This window comes from Rhinolophus sinicus, chromosome 3 (genome assembly GCF_057876585.1).
Source record: "Rhinolophus sinicus isolate RSI-liver-muscle chromosome 3, RSI-T2T, whole genome shotgun sequence".
NCBI classification, from domain to species: Eukaryota; Metazoa; Chordata; class Mammalia; order Chiroptera; family Rhinolophidae; genus Rhinolophus; species Rhinolophus sinicus.
Window position 1 is genome coordinate 162,922,341 of NC_142503.1, and position 12,018 is coordinate 162,934,358.

Genomic DNA, 12,018 nt, shown 5'->3' on the forward strand with positions numbered 1-12,018 from the left:
AAGTCAGAGATTAGGATTCAAGCCCACTGCTTTCCCTCCCATTCAAGAGCCACACAATGCTGACCAAGTGAGTCGGCCTCTCTGAGCCTTAATTCCCTAATGGCAAAATTGAGATAATACTGTGTTTCCCCAAAAATAAGACCTAGCCGGACAATCAGCTCTAATGCGTCTTTTGGAGCAAAAATAAATATCAGACCCAGTCTTATTTTACCATAATATAAGACTGGGTCTGATATTTATTTTTGCTCCAAAAGACGCATTAGAGCTGATTGTCCGGCTAGGTCTTATTTTCAGGGAAACACGGTAACAACATATAGTTCATAAGGCTGAGATGAAGATTAAATGAGAATATGTATATATGATACTTAGTATAGCTCCTGGTACACAGTAAGAACTCAATAATGCTAGCTATTCTTGAATCAGTAAATACATTGCTTTTTCCTTTTTACAAAGTAGGCAGTATGATAAAAACGCTTTTCATTCTTTTGGTCACATAAAATTCACTTGCTATTTTTATTTCACTAGCTTGAATCAAATTTCTGCTAGGGCATTTATCATATGACACATAAAAGCTGCTCTTGAATTGGCCACCAACCTGAGGACTTACCATTGGCTTCGTGGCCAGTAAGTCTATATAGCATCCTGGGAACATGACCCCTGAGAGCCCACACGTAAGAGAGGATTCAGCAGGACCCCTCTGATCGTGCTGGGAACAGTCCTAATCCAATCAGTACCATGACTTGTCTTCACGCTGCTCTCGTAAGTGATCCCTAACCATCACAAAAAACAGACAAAGCTGTTAAGCCCATGAGGCAGACGGTATCCAAACTGTCCCACACAGGACTTGGCACAAAGCAGGTAGGAAGTTTAGGTTGGATAATCACGTGCACTCCCTGTACCACCACTGCAAGACTTAGCCTCAGGAAGCAACCGTGCTGAACCCTCTACCCTTCCCTCTACCCAAGCATGTCCCATAAGCAGGAATATTTTTAGCATAAATTGTTCTTTATAGACCTTTCAAAGCATGTAAATGAAGTTTTTAACCTGCCACTCATAAAGGGAAGACTATAAAATAAATGTGGATTGACAGACCAATGTACATATGGGGAGATTCCTTCAAGTACACATTGATAAACTAAAATGTGTTTTTTTACCATGTAGTAGTAATTCAGTAGATTGACCAAGATTCTCTCTCTGAATGTGAATGTGTCCACCCAGACAACTCAAGACAGTATGAATTAGTAAAACTTAGGGGTGCTTGTGTTTTTCATACCCATTGAAAAGAACCTAATTTAAGGATCTGTGATTTAATGAGCCTTTCAAAGCTGAAAACATATCCCACTGAGATTTAAAACAGAAAATAGATTTAAAATAGAAAAAAATAAAACAAAGCTAGTTTTGTGTTTCGTGGACACAGAAAGGTGCTAGAATTATTTACTGCTTTCTGGACTTTGCATTATGACCAAATTGATATTTTCCAGGTTTTTCATTAACTTAAAATGTTCTGAAGTAAACACATCATTTGCCATGATTAAATCCAAGGTGTTTCCACAGCTTCATTCTGAGCAGCTAAAAATTATGCCAAGAGGTAAGAGTTCTGGTCGACCACTTTGTGAATGTAGCACTAGGGAAAATGTACAGATTTCACCCAGCAATGGGACTGAGATCCTAACGGTCACAGCAAGCAGAACCACATGGTAAAATCTAGTCCAGAACTTTCTTCTCACTTCCAAAACCAGAATTCATCCTGCTTTGTCTTAAAAATCCCCATAGATTCCCCAAATTGTAAAAGAACATAGAGTTGGCCTCCCATCGTCACGCCTACTGCATCAGCACTCCATAAAGGGCTCTGCAAGGGCGGAAGCTTCTACCACCTCTCTGGATGATTCTAGGCAGGTCCAAGTTAATAGATATACCACTCTCAGAATTCATTCGGATTTCAAATTTCCTTCTCAATGTGAATTAGCCTGATTAAACCAGTCTTATGTTAATAGCTAGTCTTTTAAAACAGATGGAAGATCAAGGATGAATTGAAAAGCCAATTCAGTATAACTGTCTCTTTTCCCTCCCTGCATCCTACCCTTCAGTCTTAGAGATAGGGACATCTCTAGGATGGCATTCCACTGGGCACATAAAGCGATCTGATGGACAAAGAATGTCATAACACCCACCCTCCCTTGCCACCAATGTTAGGGGCCCAGTTGGTCACCCAGCAGAGCTCTGACTAGATTGTCAGGGGACGGTAGTCAAGAATACTCAACAGGAGAACCCAGAACAATTTTTTTAAAAAAACTGAGTCACAAACAGAGGTACTCACTTATCTTATAACTTACCTTATAAGCATATCACCTATTCACTTATCTTATAACCACAACCCCACCCTTTGCATGCACCCAAGATGAGGCTAAACCTTCACTATGCTTGTCCAGAATGCGACATTGCTCTGACATTCTGAGACAGTGAGTGATTGGTTAAAGTTCACTAACATTACCTGGTTCATACATACATATAGATACAACCTCTTATAATTTTAATTAATAAAAAATAACATCAATACAGGATACAATAGAAATAGGGAGGCATTTCAGGGGAAACGAGTGTTTTTAAGATCATTTCATCTTCTAATGTACCTCACAGGAACATCCACTATACAAATGGACAGTTCTAATTGTTAAATAGTTCTTAAAATTGAGCTGAAATTACCTTCCTTAGGACTTTCAACTTCGGTTCCTAATTCTATACTCAGGAACAAATCATGATACCCTTCATATATGGAGATATTTTTCTAAGAAAGGTTTAATTCCATGCTCAGTAACTATAGCAGCTCTTTTAAAAGTAAAGCTTGAAATTTTAAATTAAAGCATTTGGCAGATCATCAATCAACTAATCAAAAATCTTGAGTATTTACCATATTCCAGGTACTGTACTCGACATTGAGAATAACCATCAGTAATTAATCAACTTATTCCTGAGGGATTGTTTTCCACTGGTTCTGTTGTTCTTGTTTTGTAATGCCTCCCCTGAAGAGAAAAATCAATTAAAAACTAAATAATTTGTGAGGAAACAAGAAAAAGCCATCAAAATAATGTAGTATGTGCTAGTTACAAATGTACCTGGAGGAAAAGTGGGGTTAGGTAGGAAGTAATAATCTTCTTTTGGCTAATTGCAGTTCCAGGTTCTTTATATTTATTATTTCATTTAATTCTCATCACAGCTCTGTAAGGTGGGTTTTACTCTCAATTTCCCAAAAAAGAAACTGAGGTTTTTAAGAGGTTATTTAAATTGCCTTAAATGACATACTCACTGTGGTAGAACCAGGATCCACACCCAAATCTCATTCCAAAGTATAAGTTCCTTGGACTGTGTGGTACTCATTACTTGCAAAGAAATCAGTACAAGAATATTAGCATTTATCTTGTATTTGATACCGTGTGTGGATGGCTAACACTCTGCCCCTTTCTGCCATTTGTTTTACATATAGACCAGCCAAATATAATTATTTTTTAGCTTTAGAACATTAAGTCATTGAGTTACAATATAATTGTGTATCATTTGCAATGCCATAAATCTTTTTATTGGGTGTTTCCAAATGGATAAGTTACCGAACTCTTATCGAATGATAATTACTAATCACAAATTTAAGAGACCATGCCATAGGAGGGAACTTTGGGGAGACAAATCATTTGGTCATCTGTTTTGCAGGCTATTTTAAAGTTATTAAGATCAATGAGTGTGGGGGGAGGGGTGAAAGTAAATTTGGGGGGAAGCAGGTTTCCTCTGCACACCCCATTATTGATGTCAGAACTCTCTCACAGTAAAATTGCAGCTCAGAGAATCCTGGTAGGTTTCATCTGGATCATTCCATTTAACTCTACCATGGATTCTGCTTGACCTTCCGGTTCCTTAACTAACTGGCCACCTCTCAGCAGGAGATGGCTTAAGTCATGTCACTCTGCCACCCATTTTTCCATCGTATCCATTTCCGCCACGGTCTAAAAACAACCACAGTGCTGGTGTTCAAGACCCTCCTCACATTTTGCAGTGATGGGAGACAGATCCAGTCAGCTTGTAGGCAAGGCACTTGAATTTTAACAAAAAAACAGAGTAGATGACAGAGAAATGTGGTTTTCCTCAGCCTGCCATGCCATCTGTGACATTTGCCATGCAGAATTGCACATTCCTCTTGGAGGACAAGTTTGCTCACCATTGTTCTGACTCCAAAATTATTTCCGATATGGGTGCCTGCAATTAACCTCATTTATTGACTTTACACTTGGAAGGTGTGGAGGAAAGCTCAATGGTGCTCTTAACTGCATCCTCTAAAGCTAACAAACAGCCAAGATGCTTTCATATGTGTGTTTTCAACTTCCCTACAACTGTAGGAAACATGAATGGGTCCTTTGTGTTAGAATCTCTTTTAAAGTCTTTAAAAGTTCAATGTGAAATTAAAGGAAAAGAATTCAACTTACAGTTCTTTGCATCTGACCAGGCAGCACATCTGTCTCATTTTATCTTGGCGCTTAGAGGTCATGTCATGAAATGGCGTGAGCAAAACCAAAACGGACCGTATATGAGTGTTAAATATGAGGCACAGCCCTGTCTCCCTGCAAGGTCTGTCCTGGAGTGATCCTGAAAGCATGCTATGAAACAGTATCACCCAGCTTCACTGGGTTCTAGCCCACCAGTGCCAGCACCCCCACCCACCCACACTCCCTACCAATAATTGTTGCTCTGTGAGCCTTTTTGTAGAAATAGTCATTCTCGGGGTCTGTGCATTCTTACCTTCTTAACTCAGTCTTAGCTTGCTGCTACCACAAAAGCCCCAATTCCTTTCTTGCCCACAAAACAGCTGTATCAGCTTGCCATAGTGCAAAGGAAATGATATTTGGTGACTGCTGGTGACAGAGAATGCCTCGGTGTGTGCTGTGGATGGAAGTAGAGGTTAAGGTATTGATTCACTTCAAAATCTTCACACATTTTTGCTGCTATCAGGTCTTAAGATAAAAAAGGAATGTGGAACACAGTGAAAAAGAATCTATTATATCTGACTTACAAATAATTTTCATATATATCAATCATCATGCTTTTGGTTATAACAGAAACCTACTCAAGCTAAATAAAGCTAATAATAATAATAGATTCTGTGGATTGTGGATACCGGGTTTCTCATTGCCTCAGGGCAGGAATGCAACTGGGCCTCAAGAATGAGGAAGTGGAATGCACTGGTCCAGGAAACCCCCAAAATCTTCTCTTTCTTTTTGTCTTTATTTTATTCTCTTTAGCTGCAGAGTTGCCTTCTCTCTGATTCAACTGTATGGTGGGAAAAAAAATGTCACCAACCAAACTTTTTGAGCTTGCCTCTTCTCTATTTAAAAGGCCAAATGAAACTGGAATTTTTCAGTATTACGTAATTTCAAGAGTTTAAAGAGCCTCCTTGGTCAGGTGCCCAGGCATCCTTTGTCAATCACCTGGGTAGGGAGGTTGGGTCATGGTGCTCAAATATGGCTGTAATCAGGCAGATGGGAGTGGTCTGGGCAGTGGGGAGGGGGGAAGTTACCCCAAAAGGGGGGTAACTGGGCAGTGGTCTGGGCAGTGGGGAGGGGGGAAATGGGAGAGGGAAGTTATCGCAAAAATGAAAGTCCAGGACCAATAACCTAATGGATACTAATATTTTATATTATTTATTTACGTGATGGTCTGCCTTACCCACTGAAGTTTTTGTTGTTATTATTATTTTTATTATTATTCTCATTTTACAGATGAGAAAAATGAATATCAGAGAGATTATATAGGTAGTAAACATAAAACTAAAAGTGGAATCGAGGTCTTTTCATTCCCTTCATTGACCCTTATGAGATGAATAGCCTTCATTTAAGAGAAACTTAAGAGGAAAAAAAAAGGTACATAGGTACCTCTACCATCAGAAGATTTTAAATTTAACTGGAGATACAAGAAAGACTCTCATGCAAATAATTTAATCGCATTTCAAAATCAGCATATAACATACAAAGCAACATGTAAATATTTCAAACTATTGAAAATAATTAAACTTTGGATTCATATTTGGAAGGAACCTGGGAAAGAGCGTGAGGAGGACACTTCAGACATAACAGATGGAAGGCGTCACACATTACCAGCAGCAATTCCCATATTAATACTGAAAATTTGACTCACTCATCACCCTACTATTTGCAGGAAGGCAAGATTTATATTTTCAAAGAAACAGAGGCAGATGAAAGTAGAACAACAGAGAGCCCTAGATTTCCATATTTCCAAGCATTCGCAGAGCGCAGCCTCCAGCCTACCATTCTTCTCCTCAGACATAGACAATTTCTTAGAATTATTCTGTTTTCTGAGGCAGTCACCACAAAAAAGTGTTATTTTAATCTCTAGTTCAATAGGATTGAAGCAGAAATCCTTCTCAGATCATCCTCTGAATGGGATTTAATTTGTTGTCACATCACTGCTCTTAAAACTAAGAATTATTTCTATTAAGAATTAGTTCCTCATGAATTTTTCTGATCCGTTTCCAATGTCAGTTTTCAGTACCCAGACTTCAGAAATGACATTCAGATCTGAACAAGATAAAGTGCCCAGTTATAACAGAGCCCAGCTGAACAATCAGCAGTTTGCTCTGCTGTCTCATCCCGCATTGTAGTCCTATAGTGCCAACCAAAGCCCTTGAGATGGGAAGTCATGGACTTCATCCGGCTCCAGACTCAGAGTTTCCACAAGCTCACCTTGTGACTGAAGGAATTCTTTAACCTTCTGAGGCTTTCAGCTTCTTCACTCAGTTATCAACAAATATCTTTTGAGTTCCAACTATGTGCCAGGCCCTGTTCTAGGCTCAGGAGGTACAGCAGAAACCAAGAAAAAAATTCCCCATTTACATGGAGCTTGCGGTCTATTGGCCGGAGAGAGAAAATAAATATAAGAAGTAAATTATATAAAATATTAGAGCAATACTATGACAAAATTAAAGGAAAGAAAGGGAACTAGGGAGTAGAAGAGGGTGGTTATCATTTAAAATAACATGGTAAGGATTGGCCTCAGTGACTAAGTGACAATTGAAGGAGGAAAGGGATGCAGCCATGCAAATGTCCTGGGGAAGGGCATTTCAGACAGAGAAATAATAACCAGCACAAAGGTCCTAAGATGGGAGCAGGCCTGGCATGATTGAAAAACAGCACAGAGGCTGCTGGAGAGAGAAGGGTAGAGGAAGAGAGTAACAGTAAATGTGGGCGGAGGACAACACCGGGAGAGATGGTCCAGAACCTTGCAAGGACTTTGGCTTTATTTTGAATAAAATGAGGTCTACTGAAGGGTTAGAACGGTGTGATATATGATCTAAGGCTAGAGTTGAACAGGCACACTCTGGCTGATATACCTGGATTAGACTTCAAGGTAGCAAGAGTAGAGACAGGAGGATGAGTTAAGAGTAAGTAGGGTGACCGGGAAGAACCCACAAGATGGCAGAAGCAGAGCAGAAGAAGAAGCGGACCTTTTGCAAGTTCACCTACCGTGGCATTGACCTCCGCCACCTGCTGGACTTGTCCTATGAGCAGCTGATGCAGCTGTACAGCGCCCCGCAGCAGCAGTGGTGAACAGGGGCCTGCGGAGGGAACAGCACTCGCGGCTGAAGCGCCTGTGCAAGGCCAAGAAGGAGGCCCCGCCCCTGGAGAAGCCCGAGGTGGTGAAGACGTACCTGCGGGACATGATCATCCTGCCCGAGATGGAGGGTGTCTACAACGACAAGACCTTCAAACAGGTGGAGATCAAGCCTGAGATAATAGGCCATTACCTAGGCGAGTTCTCCATAACCTACAAGCCTGTGAAGCACGGCCGGCCTGGTATCAGGGCCCACTCCTCCCGCTTCATTCCCTTCAAGTAGCCTGCCGGGCAATAAAGGCACAGACTTCTCTTAAAAAGAAAAGAAAAGAAAAGAAAAAGAAAAAGAAAAAGAAAAAGAGTGGGGTGACCCTACCTCCTGACTGCCTAGAGTAATCCTGGATAATGTGTCTCAATAGCATTATTAATGCCCCTCTCCTTGAAGTCTTCAAAGTGCCCCAGTTCAGATGATAAATCATGTTACCACCCTAATTAAGAGACCATACTATTGCAATCATACAGATGAGAGATGAAGGTGGTATGCAACAGGTTAATAGCAACCAAGAAGAAATGACCTTATTCAAAATACATATACATTTACATGTATTTCTTTTCTTTTCTTTTTTCTTTTTTGATTGGTTAACAGTGTGTTTTTTTCCAGGACCCATCAGCACCAAGTCAAGTCGTTGTCCTTCAATCTAGTTGTGGAGGGCGCAGCTCACTGGCCCATGTGGGAATCGAACCAGCAACCTTGTTAAGAACTCGCACTCTAACCAATTGAGCCATCCCGCCGCCCCCAAGACATATTTTAAAGGTGGAGTCCATGGGATTTCCTGATGGATTAGATGTAGACCATCAGAGAAAGAGTGGAGTCAAGGATTTTGAGGATCAAGCAACTGCAACAACAGAAAAGAAAGCCAAGCATCTTATTTGGGACATGTTCATTTTGAGCTATCGGTTAGACATCCAAGAAAAGTTTCAATTAAACAGTTGGAAATATGTCTGGAGTTCAGGAGTGACGTCTAGGCTGGAGATATACACCTGAGAATCAATAGCATGTAGATGGAATTGAAAACCGGAAGACTGAAAAGAAGCATCAAAGATGTGACTGTAGAAAAAGTCTAAGAACAGAGTCCCGAGGAGCTCCGGTGGTAGAAAAAGAGAAAAATCCAGTAAAAGAGATTGAGAAGAAGTGGCCAGGGAGGTAGGAGGAAAAGCAGGCATTTCTTCATCTTTACAATGGATTCGTTACACTACCCCAGTGATTTTTTTTTTTTTTTTTTTAACTATGACCAGGAAATACATCAGGGTCAGCTATGTTAAAAGTTAGACTGAAAGGAACAGACAGAGAGGGCAAATTTTAGTCTCCTCATCCCTACTTCAACCAGAGCTGGTCTGTGTTTTCTTGCTCCAAATAATAGGCTACTGCATGAGATTTCATTAATTTAAAAGGTGGCAGGGGGTGGGAGGAAGTAGATTCTCACTACTTAAAAAACTGAAAACCATTATCCTGGATAATCTTTAAGGTCTATGGGCCCTTCTGGCTCTAAAATGTATTTAATTCTACCCAATTCTAACAAAGAAAGAATTTTCTAGTGTCTAAAGCTAGGTACCACAGTCATCTCATAGAGACGAGATATTTGAATCATTTCTCTTGTCTGAGATTACCAGTTTGTTATAGAAATTAAGTCATTTGAAAATAGGAAGAGAAAAATAACAACTGGCCTTGAGGAGTGGGAAGTCAGTTGAGTCTCAAATATGAATCCAGGAAATGTTTTATTAAACAGCTGAGGCATTTACCGGCTTAGACAAGAGAATAAGCCTGCTCTAAATCCGACTAACCTCATGAGTATTCCATTTATCTAAGAAAGCCACAGAAGCACATTCCAAGAAAGTTTCTTGCTGTTCTACACTGAGAGCAAAAGCAGCACAGGCTTTTGCCCACAAGTATTATTAATCATGATAAATAATAGTCACTGTTTATCAAGCATTAAACATATGCCAGGAACTGGGTTAAGGTCTTTATGAGTATTCATTCACTTAACCTTCACAGCAGTCTCAAGGTAAGTACTCTCGGGTGCTCAATGCATATTTGTTGAAAGAACAGCTTCCGCCCAGCAAAAGAAACCATCGACAAAACAAAGCGGCAACCAACTGAATGGGAGATTTTTGCAAACAATGCCTCTGATAAAGGGCCAAGATCCAAAATGTATAAGGAACTCATACAACTCAACAACAAAAAGCAAACGATCCAATTAAAACATGGGCAGAGGACCTGAAGAGACATTTCTCCAAAGAGGACATACAAATGACAAATAGACATATGAAAAAATGCTCAACATCACTAATCATCAGAGAATTGCACATAAAAACCACAATGAGATATCCCCTCACACCAGTTAGAATGGCTATCATAAACAAGGCAAATAATAACAAGTATTGGAGAGGCTGTGGAGAAAAAGGAACCCTCATGCACTTTTGGTGGGAATGCGGATTGGTGCAACCACTATGGAAGGCAGTGTGGAGGTTCCTCAAAAAATTAAGAACAGAATTACCATATGATCCAGCAATCCCTCTCCTGGGTATCTACCCCCAAAAAATCTGAAAACATTTATCCATAAAGATATATGTGCTCCGACGTTCATTGCAGTTTTATTTATGGTGGCCAAGACATGGAAACAACCAAAGTGTCCTTCAATAAATGATTGGATTAAGAAGATGTGGTATATATACACAATGGAATGCTATTCTGCCATAAATAAAAGATAAAATAGGGCCATTTGCGGCAACATGGATGGATCTTGAGATTATTATGCTAAGCAAAATAAGTCAAAAAGAAAAAGTCAAGAACCATATGATTTCACTGATATGTGGTATATAAAACTTAAAACAACAAAAGAACAAGACAAACAAATGAAGAAACAAAAACTCATAGACACAGACAATAGTTTAGTGGTTACCAGAGGGTAAGTGGGGAGGAGGGTAGTAGATGAGGGTAAAAGGGATCAAATATATGGTGGTGGAAAGAGAACTGACTCTGGGTAGTGAACACAATGTGATATATATCACACAATGTGATATATAGATGATGCATTATAGAATTGTACACCTGAAACCTATGTAACTTTACTGACAATTGTCACCCCAATAAACTTTAATTAAAAAAGAAAAAGCATATCATGACTGAGACCAAACACAGTTAACTAGCCCAGGATTATCTAGCTGGATAAGTAGTCAATCTGGGATTAATTTCTGGAGCTCTCTGACTCCAATACCAGTATTCTATATATTGATTAATTCACTGGCTCTTATAATGGTTGGAGTAGAAACTGTGATATATATAACCCACCCAACTCCCGCTTTGTTTCTCTGGCTGCCAGGATCGTAGGCTACTGATGGCTCACAGCTGAGTGTCTCCTTGGACAGTTCCCGCTGCCAAAGGGATCTGCCAAAGGTTACTTTCCTCCTTGGGGAAGCCTGTAACCAGTAACTGATAGATGCAAGGACACAAAAGCCCAGCCCTTTTTGTCAGTTCAGTACTCCTTTGAAGGGCCATCCACTTCCAGAGTTCCCAAATCAACTTCTCACTCTGCCCAATCCTGTTTTCCTAATTCCCTCCTGAGACCACTCCCACTAAAGTTCCCACACACAAATCTCTGTCTCAGGGTCTGCATCCCAAGAACCCAGCGAAGACATTGACATCAGCAGAACTCTGTTTCGGCCACGTGTTCTATTCACTTAATAACCAGCAAATGTATACTGAGCTCCAGGAATGTATGGGATTTCTTCTTTTGAGTATTGCCTGTTCAAAACATTTGTGCATTTTCTATTGTGTTGTCTTGTTTTAAAATTTACAGGGGTTATTTTACGTATTCTGGATACTAATCTTGTCATCGGTTATCTATTCTTGTCTATTCTTCCTGTCTGTGTCTTTTAATTCCATGGTATCTTTTGTTTTGCAGAAGTCTTTATTTTTGGACAAATGTTCGATCTTTTATGGGTCTTTCATGCTTGTTCTTCATGTGACATGTGTTTTGTCCAGCAAAGCCTTCTCTATTGAAAATCACAGAAATGCAAATTAAAGCAACGAGATCTAATTTCACATTGCTCATATAGGCAAAATTTTAAGTTGATTATTGGGGGCTGCCAGATGGCTCAGTTGGTTAGAATGCAAGCTCTGAGCAACAGGGTTGCTGGTTAAATTCCCACATGGGCCAGTGAGCTGCGCCCTCCACAACTAGATTGAGGACAACGAGCTGCCGCTGAGCTGACGGCAGGCAGGGTGACAGGCTGGATCAGTTGGTTGGAGCGCGAGCTCTCAACAACAAGGTTGCCGGTTCAATTCCCGCATGGGATGATGGGCTGCGCCACCTGCAACTAGGTTTGAAAACAGCAACTGGACTTGGAGCG

At 40.2% G+C, this 12,018-nt stretch overlaps 1 long non-coding RNA gene and 1 pseudogene across 1 annotated transcript in view; one reads left to right on the top strand and one right to left on the bottom strand.

The window, feature by feature from the left end:
- Nucleotides 1-4,669, bottom strand: part of LOC148758688 (uncharacterized) — a 43,204-nt gene extending 38,535 nt beyond the window's left edge. The window contains exon 1 of the long non-coding RNA XR_016020572.1: nucleotides 2,909-4,669. This is a non-coding gene — a long non-coding RNA (uncharacterized LOC148758688). The remainder of the gene's footprint in view (nucleotides 1-2,908) is intronic.
- Nucleotides 4,670-6,931: 2,262 nt separating this feature from the next.
- LOC109444442 (small ribosomal subunit protein uS19 pseudogene) lies at nucleotides 6,932-11,591 on the top strand (annotated as a pseudogene).
- The last annotated feature ends 427 nt before the right edge of the window (nucleotides 11,592-12,018 follow it).